Source organism: Lontra canadensis, unplaced genomic scaffold (assembly GCF_010015895.1).
Source record: "Lontra canadensis isolate GAN:19392208 unplaced genomic scaffold, GSC_riverotter_1.0 scaffold50, whole genome shotgun sequence".
In the NCBI taxonomy this organism is placed as follows: Eukaryota; Metazoa; Chordata; class Mammalia; order Carnivora; family Mustelidae; genus Lontra; species Lontra canadensis.
The window spans coordinates 13,583,604-13,601,688 of record NW_022631044.1 but is presented as its reverse complement, the minus strand read 5'-3'; positions in this window follow the sequence as shown (position 1 = coordinate 13,601,688).

The following is an 18,085-nucleotide window of genomic DNA, read 5'->3' as shown; positions in this document are numbered from 1 at the left end:
CATTCATGTATTTAAAAAGAAGAAAAATATCCATTCATTAGTTCATGTGTTAACATGTACTATATCAAAAAAAGTCATCTCTTCCTTATTCCTTTTTTTTCAAATATGAAGAAGGAGGAGGAAGAAGAGGCTGAGAGGAAGAGAGGTAACAATGCCTAACATGTTCCAGGCACTGCACTAAGTGATTTTCATGCACTTACTCTAGCAGATTTATTTCTAGCAAAACTCCCATGAATTTGGCTTTGTCATTAAGAGCCAGTTTACACACGAGGAAACTGAACTCAGCAAGGATTTAGTAACTTGGTCAGGGTTACCCAACTCGTGAGTGACACAGCATGAATGCTCTGGAAATACTTGATCAGGATTTATATGGAAAAGTATTTCTGAATTCACCAATTCATGTATCAAATTTAAAAACCAAGCAAGATCAAATAAAACAATAAAATGCCCATACTTTCTAATTTGAAGAAGACCTTGTATTATGTTAACTATAATTTCTTTTGGGTACTCTTTCTATCCTAAATTATTACTATACCCAGAAAATAAAAGTAAGCATGTGCCTCTTCGAATTTCCTGCTGCAAGATTTCCCATGGATAGGTAGTTCTACTGGATGACCCTTTTCAGACTCCCCTAATGGAGACCTTTTGCCTAGATGGGAGCCTATGAACTGTTACCATACTTACCAGTATAAGGTCTGATATGTAATTGTCACTTTTCTGTATGAATGTGTGTGTGTGTGTGTGTGTGTTGTGTGTAAACGACTTTAGTCCAACTCTTTTCCCCCAGTTAGTTGTGCTCACCATACCTGTGAAGTATGCTTAGGGCTAGATTTCAGCTTCTACTCATGCTAGTTACCCTACTCGAAACACCTTTGCTCCACCCTAGTCCTCTTCATGGATTCAAATCAATGAATAGAAAAGAAATACATGGCTCTTCAGGCTTCTGCTCAAAACTGGCACCATCATTTCTACGTACATTTCCTCGTTCAAAGCTAGCCTCATGGACAGGCGTGCATGCTGCTCTGGAGGGAAGCCCTATGGCGACAGGCAGGAATGTCTAATATTCTCATATGGAAAGAGAGCATGAATATTTGAGAATGATAAAATTAAGACCTGTCAGGGCAAAGAAAGCTTGGCCAAGAAATGTAGAGGGGTTGAGATGGGTTGAGCTTGGGTGGCTCAGTCGGTTAAGCATCTTGCCTTTGGCTCAGGTCATGATCCCAGTATTCTGGGATTAAGTCCTGCATTGGGTTCCTTCCTCAGTAGGGAGCCTGCTTATCTGTCTCCCTCTGTTTTCTGCTCCCCCTGCTTATGTTCTCTCTCTCTCTCTCTGACATGAAAGAAAGAAAGAAAGAAAGAAAGAAAGAAAGAAAGAAAGAAAAGAAAAGAAAAGAAAAGAAAAGAAAAGAAAAGAAAAGAAAAGAAAAAAAAGAAAAGAAAAGAAAAGAAAAAAGAAAAGAAATGTAGAGGAGCAAAATTGAAATTCTGGTGAGCCTTACTGTCACTGCCACAACCCATACTTCTTGTCACTCAATATCCATTTTCCTCCTTCATCCTATGCATAGCATATACTCAGTGTCTCTCCAGGGGAAAAATTCCAAAGTTCCCTGAAGTCATTGCCTCCAACGCAAAGGTCAGGAGTGCCAGGATTCTCTATCTGGTCCAGATGTGGCTTCTCTTTGTCTGGAGATCCACACTAAAAAGAAAAAGAAAAGTAAAACCCTTCAGCATCTATGCCCTTTCCTCACCACCCTATTACCACACATGAGAATAGGAACAGCAACAGGAATATGTACTACTTTGCTAGGGCTGCCATAGCAAAATACCACAGACTAGGATGTTTAAAAAACATAAATTAATTTTCCCACAGTTTTGGAAACTGCAAGTCTAAAACCAAGGTGTTAGCAGTTTGGTTTCTTCTGAGTCTTCTGTCATTGCTTGCAGAAACCCAACTTCTTGCTGTGCCCTCTTGTGACCTTTACGCTGTGCACATATATCCATGGTGTCTGTGTGTCACATTTCCTCTTCTTCTAAGACTCCAGTCCGTTTCTATTAAAGCCCACCTTAACTGTCTCATTTTAATTTTTTTAAAAGATTTTATTTAATTATCAGAGAAAGAGAAAGCACAAGCAGGGGGAGGGGCAGAGGGAGAGAAAGAGTGAGAAGGAGGCTCCCTGCTAAGCAGGGAGCCTGACGCAGGGCTTGATTCCAGGACCCTGGGATCATGACCTGAGCCGAAGGCAGATGCTTATCCAACTGAGTCACCAGGCGCCCAAAAGATTCATTTTAAAGTAATCACCTCTTTAAAGGTTCTATCTCTGAAAATAGTCACATTTTAACATACTGGGAATTAGCATTTCAAGTGTGAATTTGATGGGAGAAACAATTCAGCCCATAACAAATAGGAAACACATAGCAGCTCTGAACTAATAGGCCTTTTACTCTTGGGTGGGAAGGTTCCCTGATAAGACCCTGATTCTACTGTGGCAGAAAATTCTTTGTCCATTGTTCTCTGTGGCCCCTGAGGCCATCTGCAAAAGATTCTTCCTTTTTCATTGTCCTGTTTGATACATCTTTGATAGCCACAGGAGAAGAGGCTCTGTTGGTAGCCATACAGCTTTGCAGCCCACCTCTTGCTTTGGGAAGATTCCGGACCAAAGGTGGTTTTAAATTTCAAACAGTCAAAGGCGGTCAAGATTTTATTGGCAATACATTTTCCTTTTTTTAAAAGATTTTATTTATTTATTTGATAGAGATCACAAGTAGGCAGAGAGGCAGGCAGAGAGGGAGAGGTAAGCAGGCTACCTGCAGAGCAGAGAGCCTGATGCAGGGCTGGATCCCAGGACCCTGGGATCATGACCTGAGTCAAAGGCAGAGGCTTAACCCACTGAGCCACCCAGGTACTCCCTCCCTTTTTTTTTTTTTTTAAAGATGTATTTATTTATTTATTTGACAGAGAGCGACACAGCGAGAGAGGGAACACAAGCAGGGGGAGTGGGAGAGGGAGAATCAGGCTTCCCACCAAGCAGGAAACCCCAAGCAGGGCTCCATCCCAGGACCCTGGGATCATGACCCAAGCTGAAAGCAGATGCTTAATGACTGAGCCACCCAGACACCCTGGCAATACATTTTCCTTAAAAACATAGAAGACCTGTAATCTTTTTGTTCCAGTAATATGCACCTGTAAGATCTCACATCCAAAGTTGTTTTCCAAGATACTGTTCTCAGACCTACTTTATTTCCTGAGCTTATAATCCCTATAACTTCATTGTTCTTTCTTTCTCCTTCTACCCCCATGTTTCCCTATCTCTCTCTGTAGTAAGTAGGATTCTAAAATGGTACATGTCCTGGATATATACTTCCCTTGAGTGTGAGTGACACATCTGAATATGATGGATGTAACTTCTGAAATCAAGTTATGTTATATGGTAAAGGTGGAAGAATTTTTATACACACAGTTATGGTTCCTTATTTGTTGGCTTTGAATTAATCCAAAGGGACCCTATCCTGGGTGGGCCTGACCTAATCAGTTGAACATTTAAAAGAGGGTCTACAGATCAGACATGTAAAGCAGCAGAAGCTGTCTCTCTTCTGCTGGTCCTGAACAAGCAAACTGTTATGAGTTCTAGAGATGCAAGGAAATGAATTCTACCAACACTGTAAACTAGACGAGAACCCCAGTATCAGATCAGACCACAACCCCAGCTGACACCTCAGTTCGCTCTTCAGAGACAAAAGATCCAAAGAACCACTGCCCAGACTCCTGACCAATGGAAAATATGAGACTAATCAATATATATTTCTGTTTTCTTAACAGTTTTATTGAAATACAGTTTATATACCATAAAGTTATGAGTGTAGTTCTACCCCAAATAAATTTGGGTAATTTGTTACATGGCAATGGAAATTGAATACATTCTCTTTCAAGAAACTGGTAGCTATTTTAAGGCTTTTATAACGCAATGGGAAAGCTCAAAGTTATTTTGAGTTTCAGCCCTAGTCATTTTGCCTTGTTGGTAGCTTTTATTAGCCATTCGATCCTCAAAGCCTTTATTAATACTATTTCGTGCTACTTAAATTCTAGAAGCAGTAGGCTTTTCCAACCCTGCAAAGGCCATATTTCTGAACCCTATATTTCCTCTTACTTCTGCTGCAAACCAGACAACTCTTTCCTGAGCTAAATTCATTAATACAATCCCTCACCCCACACAGTCAAGAGAAACTGAGGTACAATACTGATGTTTTCTTTTCCAATCCTGTGACATGGCGCTCCCAGCTCAGCATATGGGTGCACAGTCTGCTTCCCAGATTACTACTGATGACAGTTTCCTGGGATGTCTTGTCACTGTAGAATAAGGATTGCCTCTTTTTTTTTCCTACCCTCCGATATCTGTTTCCTTATTGCCTTCTCTCAAGCATTATACTTGAGAAGTAGTTAACAGAACATATTCTGTGTTTTTGTGATGGTGGTCACCCATTTCCGCTACCAACTTCTGAAAATTGGTCATGATAGGCTAGACTAAATCCAGAAATTTCTATCAAAGACTTAATACAAAACAATATCTGGTGTTTATTTTTGCCCGTTTAACATTATGGGTTTAACAATATGGGTTAAGCCACCATCTTCAGTCTTATAGCTTCACCATGAGAATTCAGTGTTGCTAGGATCACAGAGCAGAGTCAAAGAGAGGAGGAGGAGGCCCACTGTCTCTTAACTGCCTGGACCTGAAAGTGACACCCTTTTCTTCTACTCACAATCCACTGGAGAGACCTAGTCACATGGCTTCAATCTAAAATAAAGAAAACAGGGAAGACAGCAATAGGAATATTTGGTGATCCCACTCTCTGCCACAGGAGGGTTTAAACAACCATGTTGTATATACTTTCTAGTTAATCAGTGTCATTGTTGATTCCATATGGGAAGAGAAAGCACGGGTTTTAGAAAAAAGAATCAAGAAGCAAGCAGAGCAGAACCAGGGTATAAGCAGAAGAAAAGGAGGAAAGCCTAAGGGAAGGGGGAAGGGGGGAAGGGAAAATGTAAAGAACAGCTTATCCATATTTTGTGAAAGCCCTTCTGAAGCATATGTGCTTCTCTCAGGAATTGAACATCTTGTCTCCAGAGTCCCTGGTTACCTGCTTTCCTTCTACGTGCTGAAGAATTATTGAAAAATTCAAAGCATGCTTCAGTTAAGCACAGTGGTGCAAGGTTAATTTGATGTACCAGTAAAAAGTTTGATAGATTCACCTACGTGTACTGCTGTTCTTGTGAAGGATGAGATTGCACGCCACAGCTGTGCGATAGCATTTATAAGATCATATAAATAACTGCTACAGAGATTTTTTTTTTTAATATAAGCATAGTTATGATAAGTATCAACACTGAACTTCAAGCAAATCACAAAGCTTCATCTTGGACATTCCTCTTTGGATAATACCAATGGGAGCTCTCTTTCCGAGAGAGTGGCTCACTTTAGTAAATTCCCAGGCTCAGTTTCCATCAAAACAATGATAAAAACCAAGAGGAACAAGTGAGAAAAATTAATTAAATATCCTAATATTACTGTCTTTAGATAATCAAATATACATATTGAGTATTTATAAATTGCAGCTCTTTTGCTGACTTTTTTGATTCTCTGTTGGGCAGTGTGCAAAGTGTAGATGCTCTAACTACACAGACGAGAAGCATTTTATTCAATTGAATGATAGCATGCTTCAGTAGAAAAGATCATCGTGCTGGAATTCAGGATCACACGGTTTTAACTGCAGAACTGTCAGTCTGATTGTATAAACTCTAGCAGGTCACTTCACTTTCTCTGGGCCTGATTTTTCTCATCTTGAAGATTAAAATATCAGTCCCTTTCAAGTGTTCCCCTAAGGCCCTGATGGTGCTTTTGTGGTAGGCTGAGTAATGGCCTCCCAAACCTGTCCCTGTCCTGATTCCTGGAAACTGTGAATATGTTAGTGTACATAACAAAAGGACTTTGCATATGTAATTAAGGTTAGGAACCTTAACATAAAGTGAATATTCCGCATTATCCAGGTGGGCAAAAGAGCCCTTAAAGGTTCTTTTAGCTAGAGTGGCAGAGACAAGTGAGATGTACCAGAGAAAGAAGTCAGCAAGATTCCAGCTGTGAGAACAGCTTGGCCTACCTTTGCTAGAGCGGGGTCAGGGGCTCATGGAAAAGCATGGAAAGGAATGCAGACAGCTTGCGGAAGCAAAGACAAACCCTTGCCAGACCTGTGACAAGGGAAGAGGGACCTCAGTTCTACAAATGAAAGGAGGTGTATTCTGCCACAGACTGGAATGAGCCCAAAATCAGATTCTTCTCAGAATCTCCTGATGAAAGCCCAGCTACCCAACACCTTGATTTCAGTCTTTTGAAGCTCAGAGCTTCTGACCTACAGAATTGTGAGATAATAAATAAGGGCTGTTTTAAGTCACCGTATCTGTGCTAATTTGTTATGATGGCAACAGAAAACTAGCAGTATCCAAAAGCAATCACTGCACACAGGAATGTTTTTGAAACCTTGTGTACTATCTATCCAAAGCAAACCATGGGATTTTACATAAAACATAATACAAAACAGTGCTGTTTAACCCCAAAATGATGTTTCAAATTCCCACTGATAAAAAATATATATATTTATTGTGCACCATATTAGAGTTTCAAAAATTCTGTATCTTCCAGTAACCCAGGTGTACCCCATTGTACCAGACAGGATGACAAATTTCAGTTTGAGAAATAAACAATCAGATGGCCTTTGAGGTCTCTCACAGTGCTGTTACTTTAATGTGATTATATGAAATTAATACTAAAATATGTGTAAGTTGAAGGACACGTATAAACACAATATGCTTTATTTACAACACAGACCAGGACACAGCAGACTCTAATTTCAGGATAAGTAGCCAAATAACAATGGAATTTACATTATGGCCCATTTGCAAGCAACCTTTAGCTCTGCCAAGTGTCTCTGCTTCGTGGAAACTGTATTTCTCCAGATGATCTGATCTGAAGTACCCCAAGACCCTGGTATGGCCCCATCCAAGTCAAACTAGGAATATTGTTTAATGCCAGATAGAATAGCAATAGTGTAAGCAAGATACACGTTATGCTCCTGGACTATAAATTACAGCAAATTTTGTGTCAATATATTTTTAAATAAAAACCCAGGAATATGTAGGCTCCATAGCACCAAAATTACTCTATGTTGGTTGCATTCATAGCTATAACTAGCTATATCTGTGATATAGGAGAAGCAAAGTTATTATAAAATGGAAAAAAGCAACTAAAGTAGAGCAGGTATATGTAATGTTTTTACATAGCAATACAAGTTATCATAATAAATGATTTGGAACAGTTCTTCATATGTTTAGATCAATTTAAGATGGGCAAATATCCAGGTAAAATAGAGTTTGATAGTAACCAGGAAGTGTCACTTTATAAGTGAGTAGGAGGGATGGGAGATTATGCATCTATCTGCATTAGCAAGAAGGGTATTATTTAGTCATATCAGAACCCAACACATACATGCCTTCTTCTAAATTGAAACATATTTGACACATAATGTTACATCAGTTTCAGGGGTACAGCATAATGAATCAACAAGTCTATACAATGATCACCACAAGCATAGCTACCATCTGTCACCATACAATGCTATTTAATACCATTGCCTGTATTCCCTATTCTATAACTTTCATCCCCATGACTTATTTGTTTCCTAACTGGAAGCCTTTACCTCCCACGCCCCTTCACCCATTTTGTCCATCTCCCCATCTTCTTCCCTCTGGCAACCATCAGTTTATTCTCTATATTTATGAGCTGCTTTCAGCTTTTGATTTTAAGATCCCATACATTAGTGAAATCATGGTATTTGTCTTTCTCTGTTTGACTTATTTCACTTAGCATAATACCCACCAAGTGCATCCATACTGTAGCAAATGGCACAAGCTCATCGTTTTTAAGGCTGAGGATATACTCCATTATGTTTATTATATATATTCATCCATCCATTGACCGACACTAGGGTTGCTTCCCTATCTTGACTATTATGAATACTGCTGCATTAGGGGTGCATATAGCTTTTTGAATTGGTGTTTTTGTTTTCTTTGGGTAAATAACCAGTGATGGAGTTACTGGATTGCATGTTATTTCTATTTTTAATTTTTTGAGAAACTCCGTAATGTTTTTCACAATGGCTGAACCAATTTACATTCTCATTAATCGTATTAAAAAGGGCTCCTTTTCCTCCACATCCTCACCAGTACTTGTCATTTCTTGTCTTTTTTGATTATAGGCTTTCTGGAGAGTATAAGGTAATAGCTCATTGTGGTTTTGATTTGCATTTCCCTGATGATTTGTGATGTTGAGCATCTTTTCATGGATCTCTGGGCCACCTGTATGTCTTCTTTGGAAAAATGTCTATGTGGGCTGTCTGTCCATTTTTAAATCAGATTATTTGAGGTGTTTTGGTGTTAAGGTATATAAGTTCTTTATGTATTTTGGATATTAACCCCTTATTGGATATGTCATTTGCAAATATCTTCTTCCATACAGTAGGTTGCCTTTTTGTTTTGTTGATGGTTTCTTTGGCTATGTAAAACATTTTATTTTGATGTAGTCCCAGCAGTTTATTTTTGCTTTTGTTTCCTTAGCTTGAGGAAATATATCTAGAAAAATGTTGCTAAGGCTAGTGTCAAAGAGATTACTGCCTATGTTTTCTTTTAATTTCTTTTAGGGCTTTTATGGTTTCAGGTCTCACATTTGGGTCTTTCATCCATTTTGAGTTTATTTTTGTATATAGTGTAAGAAAGTTGTCCAGTTTCATTTTTTGTACGTAGCTGTTTTCCAAGTACCATTTATTGAAGGACTATCTTTTCCTTATTTTATATTGTTGCCTCCTTTTTAATAGATTAATTAGCATGTAAGTTGGGTTCATTTCTGGGCTTTCTTTTTTGTTCCATTCATCTGTGTGTCTGTTTTAGTGCCAGTGCCATACTGTTTTGATTATTACATTTTTGTAGTGTATCTTGAAATCTGGGATTGCGATACTTCCAGCATTGTTCTTCTTTCTCAAGATTGCTTTGGTTATTTGTGGTCTTTTGTGGTATTATACAAATTTTAGGATTAACGTTCTAATTCTGTGAAAAGTGCTATTGCCATTTTGATAGTGCATTGATCTATAGATTGCTTTAGATAGTATGGACATTTTAACAACATTAATTCGTATAATCCATGAGGATGGTATGTCTTTCCATTTGTATGCAACACATACGTGTCTTAAAATCCAGATATAGATATAAAATATTGTTGATTAAAATATGCATCATGGGGTCCCTGGGTGATTCAGTTGGTTAAGTATATGACTCTTGATTTCAGCGCAGGTCATAGTCTCAGAGTCACGAGATTGAGCACTATGTTGGGCTCCATACTCTGTGGGGAGTCTGCTTGGGATTCTTTCCTTCTCTTTTTCCCTCTGCCCCTCTCCCTGCTTGTGTGCTCTCTCTCCCTCTGAAATCTAAAATAAATTAATCTTTTAAAAAAAATAAAATAATGAGCCTCTTCAATAAATGGTGTTGGGAAAATTGGATAGTCACATGCAGAAAAATGAAATTGGATCATTTCCTTATACCACACACGAAAATAGACTCAAAATGGATGAAGGACCTCAATGTGAGAAAGGAATCCATCAAAATCCTTGAGGAGAACACAGGCAGCAACCTCTTCGACCTCAGCCACAGCAACATCTTCCTAGGAACATTGCCAAAGGCAAGGGAAGCAAGGGCAAAAATGAACTATTGGGATTTTATCAAGATCAAAAGCTTTTGCACAGCAAAGGAAACAGTTAACAAAACCAAAAGACAACTGACAGAATGGGAGAAGATATTTGCAAACGACATATCAGATAAAGGGCTAGTGTCCAGAATCTATAAAGAACTTAGCAAACTCAACACCCAAAGAACAAATAATCCAATCAAGAAATGGGCAGAAGACATGAACAGACATTTCTGCAAAGAAGACATCCAGATGGCCAACAGACACGTGAAAAAGTGCTCCATATCACTCGGCATTGGGGAAATACAAATCAAAACCACAATGAGATACCACCTCACACCAGCCAGAATGGCTAAAATTAACAAGTCAGGAAATGACAGATGCTGGCGACTATGCAGAGAAAGGGGAACCCTCCTACACTGTTGGTGGGAATGCAAGCTGGTGCAACCACTCTCGAAAACAGCATGGAGGTTCCTCAAAATGTTGAAAATAGAGCTACCCTATGACCCAGCAATTGCACTGCTGGGTATTTACCCTAAAGATACAAACGTAGTGATCCGAAGGGGCACGTGCACCCGAATGTTTATAGCAGCAATGTCTACAATAGCCAAACTATGGAAAGAACCTAGATGTCCATCAACAGACGAATGGATAAAGAAGATGTGGTATATATACACAATGGAATACTATGCAGCCATCAAAAGAAATGAAATCTTGCCATTTGCGACGACATGGATGGAACTAGAGGGTATCATGCTTAGCGAAATAAGTCAATCCGAGAAAGACAACTATCATATGATCTCCCTGATATGAGGGAGAGGAGATGCAACATGGGGGGTTAAGGGGGTAGGAGAAGAGTAAATGAAGCAAGATGGGATTGGGAGGGAGATAAACCATAAGTGACTCTTAATCTCACAAAACAAACTGAGGGTTGCTGGGGGGAGGGGGTTGGGAGGGGTGGGGTGGGGTTATGGACATTGGGGAGGGTATGTGCTATGGTGAGTGCTGTGAAGTGTGTAAACCTGGCGATTCACAGACCTGTACCCCTGGGGAAAAAAATATATGTTTATAAAAAATAAAATTAAAAAAATAAATAAATAAAAATAAAATATGCATCACTATATGTGTTAGGGTTAACCAGATAACTCCCACCAAAACACAGATTATAATAAAGATATATTTTATAATTAAGCATGTTTTTTTAAAAAGAACAACTATTGGAAGCCAGGAACAACTCAAGACAACTATCTTTTCTGCTATTTGCAAAAAATTGCAACTTTTTGTGAATATGGACACAAATAATGTGCAGTAATTTGCAACATTGCACAATTATGCAGCAAAAAGATTTCTTAGTGTAATTCTGATTCACGTCTTCAATAAACACTATTAATGCACAAATTTTAGTGACTTTGTAGTTTACTGAATAACAGGTAAAAGTTAGTATATTTTTAAAGAACTCTTTGAAATTGCATTGTATGAACCAGAAAAAAGAATTGTATGTCTTGATTTGGTTTCTTCTCCATTAAGAGAATTCTAATTATCAATCAGTTGGTATTTCTTGGTCCAAGTTTTGAGAGTCAGAATATTCAAGAAAAGATAAAACAATTATATTTATAGTAAGTTTGATAAAAACCAAGGAATTCTCAATGACATTCTAAAATTTAATGTTAATACTTTCTGTTCAACCAAATTTATGCAGCTTTGGCTTCTTTAGAACCTTCTGTAGAACCTTGCTGTCATGACAATACCAGTGGCAAGATTCACATGTGTGTAATAAGCCAGCAGATGCCTGAGAGATTCCGTCACTTCTAATTTACTATAGCCTCACTATCCTGATCTATGAGTAGGAGAAAATTTGCAAATAATAGTGTTTGATATTCCTGATGAACACCTCACATACAGGAGTAAATGTGCCCAAAAAAAGGCTTTTCTTGGTCCTATTTAATCATACTTCACTGATAAATACCAATATGCAAAGTATTAAAAGGAAAAGTTACCATAGTAAAGAATTTCAGATTTTTAAAGTAAATTTTTCAAAAATTTAGCATGTATCAGTACTTTCTAAAACTAGTTGTTGCATCACTGCTAGAAAACTGGAATTATTAAATAAATAAAAGAGAGATGGCTATGATATGTAAATAACTATTGCCCAAATCAAAAAGATCAGATTTTCTGAGGAATCAAACAGGACTGGGTCTAGAAATTTCAAAAATATAACTGTATGGAATAATTTCCTTCTGAAACACATTAATGATTATGTAATAAGCTGTCAAAGGGCACCAAAGAAAATTATACAGATATTTATATATTTATATATTCCTAGAGACTCATCAAAAATTCATAATCCCAGTGTCCATACTCAAATGAACTCATAGGTTTAAGTTCTCAGAACTAGATTTAAAACAGTATCATTTATGTAATAATATTCTATTTTCAAAGTCCTATAACTCAAACTTTTTTAAAATTTTAACTCACCAAGCTGGGTTTATCCAACTTGACCCTGTTGGCATTTGGTCAAATATCTGATGTCAAACTATTACATAAGTGAAGATCTGGTACTAGGAAAAAACCTCCTTTTCATTATATAGTACTTTAAAAAAAAAATATTTTATTTATTTATTTGACAGACAAAGATCACAAGTAGGCAGAGAGGCAGGCAGAGAGAGAGGGAGAAGCAGGCTCCCCGCTGAGCAGAGAGCCCAGTGTGGGGCTTGATCCCAGGACCCTGAGATCAGGGCCTGAGCCGAAGGCAGAGGCTTTAACCCACTGAGCCACCCAGGCTCCCCGACAAATATCTCTTTTAAGTTCAGGGAAATGTGTTTCTACCATTTCCGTGACTATTTTTTTTACTCTCCCCTTCCATGTTTCTGATTCTGAAAATTGTTTTTTTGTTACTATTTTCTGTTACTTTTCTTTCGTGTTTATTTTGGTCTTTTTGTCCTGTATTTTAGTAATATTCAGGTTAAAAATCCAGATTGCTAACTTTTTCCCTAAAATAACTAGTGAAAGTCAGTCCCTTTATTGTTTTGTTTATAAATTAGACGTGTTTCTCATGTCCAAGAATAATACTAATTTCATCTTTCTTATAGTAATTATTTTAATAGAGGAGATATTCTTTTGTGGTTTGAATCTTGGGTTCTGTGGTAAAAATTAACTTTTTATTCTGTGTTTCTCTCTGGTTCTTCAGGACTGTTTGGTTTTGCTGTCATTTACATTCCATCTGCATTGTAATTTCCAGAAGTTCATCAAATATGATGATAGTATTTTCCAGGTTTTCTCCTATAATTACTGATTCACCTTTATTTTTATATTTTGCTATCATTTCAATGGATCTTGGGAATTGGTAGAGATAAATTCATGTTTACAGGGATTTTGATCTAATCCAGAAGCTTCACATTTATAATATCTTCACATTCTGAAATAACTTGGATATTAGGCCTCTTATAACTCATTATCAGACATGGTGTCAAAGATTGTATTACAAAGTACTTAAAACCATAAGATGGTTATGAAATATAATCTTGTTTGAATAATAAAAGTGAAGTTTACTCCACGTGTTGAAGGCAGTCTTGAGGTAATTGCTTTTCATTTGTAGTCTAAATATTTTTTATACCATTCTAGACCATGAGATGTTCTTCACAAATCCTTATAGACTATATCCTTCAGGTCATGCCCCAGTCTTCGTAAATATATTCTAAAACGCTTTATTGATAGTCTACTATCTTTATGCTTTTACTTAGTTGGGAGGAAGGATAATATTCATTTAATGTTTCTAATAATCTACGTAAGGTCCAAACATAGGCAACACGTAATTTTTTTATGAGATTCAACCTTTACATATGATGTCCTTTGTGCAGAATATTAATGGCCTTTCAATAGGCAGTATCTTGCCTTTTCTTCCCCACTAGTCATGATAAACTTGCCCTTCCTTATACACTGAGAATCACATGTCCAGTTCAATCAAGCCTGGTTTTAAGATATGTATAGGTGGGCTTGGGGATATGCCAACTGTGATGAGAAAGCTGAATCTACAGTCTAGGTATCAATATCATACTGTAACACTCTGAACTCAATAGCACCAGTGAGAAGACAACAGATTGATCCTGAGGGCATTACGCTACGTGAGATAAGTCAGAGAAAAACAAATATTGCATGATTATGACTTATATGTAGACTCAAAAACTAAACTTGTACAGACAGAGAGTAGAACAGTGGTTGTTAGGGACTGGGGGTTGGGGGAATTGGGAAAATGTTGGTCAAAGGTGACACACTTATTGTTAGAAGATGAATAAGTTCTGGAGATCTAATGTACAGTCTTGTGATTATAGTTGACAATATTGAATTATATACTTCAAAGTTGCTTACAGACTAGATAAATGTTCTCATCACAAAACAGAAATGATAATTATGTAACATAATAGAGATGTTCGCTAACACTACAGTGGTAATCATATTGCAATATATAAAGATATCACATCAACACATTGTACATCGAAATACACATTATTATATTTCAATTATATATCATTTTTTTAAATGGCATGAACTCATTAAATAAATTTCATTAAAATTGAATGCCTATACATTTTTAAAAGGTATCATCACTTTAAGAAAAGGGTGGGCACCTAAGTGGTGCAGTCAGTTGGGCAACCTGCTCTTAGTTTTGGCTCAGGGTCATGAGATGCAGCCCAGAACAGGATCTGAGCTCAGCAGGGAGTCTGCTTGGGATTTTTTTCTCTCTCTCCCTCTGCCTCTCCCCTCCCATTCTCTCTTTCTCTCTCTCAGATAAATAAATCTTAAAAAGAATCATCGCTTTAAAAAAAACTGAATGCCTTTGAATAGATTATTTAACCTATTCAGTCCTTCATTCCCTCATCTTTAAACTGAAAGGATTGGGTGAAGTGATATTTACCATTCCTTCCATGTTAAACACTCTTTTCACTTATAGAACTCATTGCAAGGGGTGCCTGGGTGGCTCCGTCATTAAGTGTCTGCCTTCGGCTTAGGGCATGATCCCAGGGTCCTGGGCTCCAGCACCACATCGGGGTCCCTGTTCGGCAGAAAGCCTGCTTCTCCTTCTCCCACTCCCCTGCTTGTATTCCCTCTCTTGCTGTTTCTCTCTGTCAAATAAATAAATAAAATCTTAAAAAAAAAAAAAAAAACTCATTGCAAATGGAATGGAATCACTAAGGTCATATTACTTACTTTCTTCAAGGGTTCAAGATTTCTAGATGAGTGGGAAAAAAATAATGTATTGCATTATTATTTCCTCTCAGTGTCGAAAAATCCCACTAACTACCTGTCCAGTGGAATGAAGGTCCATGACTTGAAGCTCTCAAGTTAGTACGGAGTAAACAAGAAGGCAGGAAAATGAACACACAGAACAAACACAGCTGAAGAGCCGCTGTGTCCTAAACACCGAAATAAGTGTTGAAGCTATGGAATAGCATGGAGTGTGGAATGGGGGAAGGTCTAAAAGAACATAACATGGAAAGGTCCTACCTTGGAGAGATCTGAATTGAAGTTATCTTATGTATCTTATGAAGTTATCTTCCTTTTGATAATAAATTTCCATTTAGTCTCTGAAGAATTCTTTTGCTTAAACAAATTCAGATTATGATAGCGATACCAATCCATTGCATTTCTTTCTTTCTTTCTTTTTTTTTTTTTTATGATGCACAAAGAATAGACTTTATAGTCAGAATACCTCTTCTTCCCCCACCCCCCCACCCAACCCTTCTACTTACTCTGGGCCTTTGGTGGAAATATCTTCCTCTATTAGTGTGACCATCTAAAAGTCACTCCTCATAGCTTGTTTTCTTTATCTATAAACGAAGATCACCTACATCACTGAGACAGTGTGAGAATGAATAAATAAATGTGTGTGAAAGATGAAATTCAGGAACTATGGTAATTTCCATAGGATGCAAAAAAGTATCTTTTTAGTATATTATTAACTGCTATTCTAATATTTCTTTCATGATATAATAGAAATTGCCATATCTCATGGGAAAGATCCAAAACAATTTCCCTTTCTTTTTTTTATAGCTGTAACTATCTAGATCATTCCTGGACTAACAAATCAAAAGAAAAATGCCTTATTAATAGTTAAGAGTCCATACATAGATATGAGACAATGAGGCAAGAGGAGGCAAATCCATCATAAAGAAATGTGGTGACAAACTCTCAAAACGAGCCTAAACAGAGACAAAAGAGATATTTACCACCAAGACAAAAGTAAGCAGAATCGGCTGCAACAAATCAGATAACAGATGAAGTGAAGTCTTTTCTCCTTTATAAAGCAGGTCAAAGCTGGCAATAGAGATGGTGAAATAAATACACAATATTCAGTTTCTGGATCACCCACTTAATAAATTTTTAGAAGATATTCTGCTCACTCCTTCCTCATACCCTTTTGTATGGAGAGTTTCTATTCTGGGAGCTGCTTGGATGGAATTTGCATGAAGCTGTCATGTGATCACACAACCCCACACCTGCCCCCATCCTTGGGGAATGTAACAATCCTGCCTTGTCCAACTGCACGTGATGAGAAAGAAGTTTAGAAAATAGAATTGGTGAACATATCATTCTAAGGTCCAAGCTGCCAGAGAACAAGTGAAGAAAGCTCATTCACAGACAAATCCACTACAGACTGTTAGGTTTTAGCATGATGGTCTCAGCTCACACCCGGAAGTCTTGGGTCTGGGTCCCAACTAAGCCCACAGTGTTGACAGTTATCTATTTCCTTCATTTTAAGTTTCTTCATCTATAGAATGAATTAATATCTGCTCTATCTCCTAAGGTTATTCTGAGATGCAAATGAAATCATAGCTATGAGAATACTCACACAAATGTTATTTTAATTTGGTTTGATCTGTGTACTTTTGCCTCCTAAACAGTGGTTCTTCCAGGTAAGAATATCCATGTTCAGGACATGGATATAGAAATGAGTGTGTTTGTGAAATACTGCAGAAATGTTTGTGGACTGTTTGTTAAACCTGAATGCAACAAACAGCTTTGAGCAACCCTAGTATGGCAGCAGTACCCACAAAACATATCAAAATGGCATTTCCTTTTTCATTGTGGTCATCTCCTTTCTCTTTCCTCATCCTCTATACCCCCATGACTGAGAGTGTTGAAAACTTCACTTCCATTCTCCTGTCTTCCCTTCTGAGAGAGGAGCCAAAGCTTTCCCTTCCCTTCTCTTCCTTGCACCAGCAGTTTCTCCCTCCCTTTATAGCGCTTTCTCTCTAGCTCAGCACAGTATTTCTGTTTCCATAGGAAACTGTTTCCACATTTTTTTCCCAACTATCATTTCATGCTTTTTCCTGCCTAATAAAGCATCATTTGCTGTTGTACTAAAACAAATATTTGTATTTCCTCTCCACTCACTAACTCCTTAATGCTTTGCGGTTTTGTTGCCATTATTACATTCTACCTTGTCTGTCCCCAACAACGCTGAGAGTGAATTCCTTCTGGACAAATTCATAGTCCCCTTTCCAGCCCCATTCTACTGGCCCTTTCTACTGCGTTTTATTTCATCAACTTCCTTTCCGACTTGTTACTCTTTTTTCACTTAATTTTGATGACATTGTAATTTCTTGCCTTCTCCTACCTATTTTTTTTTTCTTTCCCTACCATTTCATGTCTCTTGTTCAGGATCTACCTACCCTCTTTTCCTATTAATGATGATTTATTTGGACTCAACTTTCTCCTGTTTCTCTCTGACCCTCACCTTGCCAAGAAAACTGATGTGTGCTTCACTATTTCCAGTACACAGAAAGATGATATCCAAATCTTCCTTCTCTCTAAGAATGTTTCCTATTCTCATCAATGTATCACTTCTTAAGAGTCATGCTATCATGTAAAACCCAACAAGTCGAAATAATTTATTTACTGGAAAGGCACACTTAGAGGCTTCCTAAAAGTTAGAAACAAGAAAAGCTTCTTTGCATTAACTGCTATATTATTAACTATTGGGTGTGCATGTCTGCAGGGCTGATACAACTGAAAGGTTTTCTGGAGGTCACTGTGACGTTCTGGGGAGGAAAGTGAAGGGGAAGTCTAAATGAACGGGTCTTCCTTTTTTTCCCCCACCAGAATGTCTTATAAAAGGTTCTGCACAATGGGTACCTGGGTGGCTCAGTTGGTTAAACAATCAACTCTTGATTTTGGCTCAGGTCATGATCTCAGGGTCATGGGATCGAGCCCTAAGCTGGGCTGCATGCTCAACAGGGTGTCTACTAGAAGATTTTCTCCCTCCGCCCCTCACCCCTACTTGCGCATGCACATTCTCTCTCTCTCTC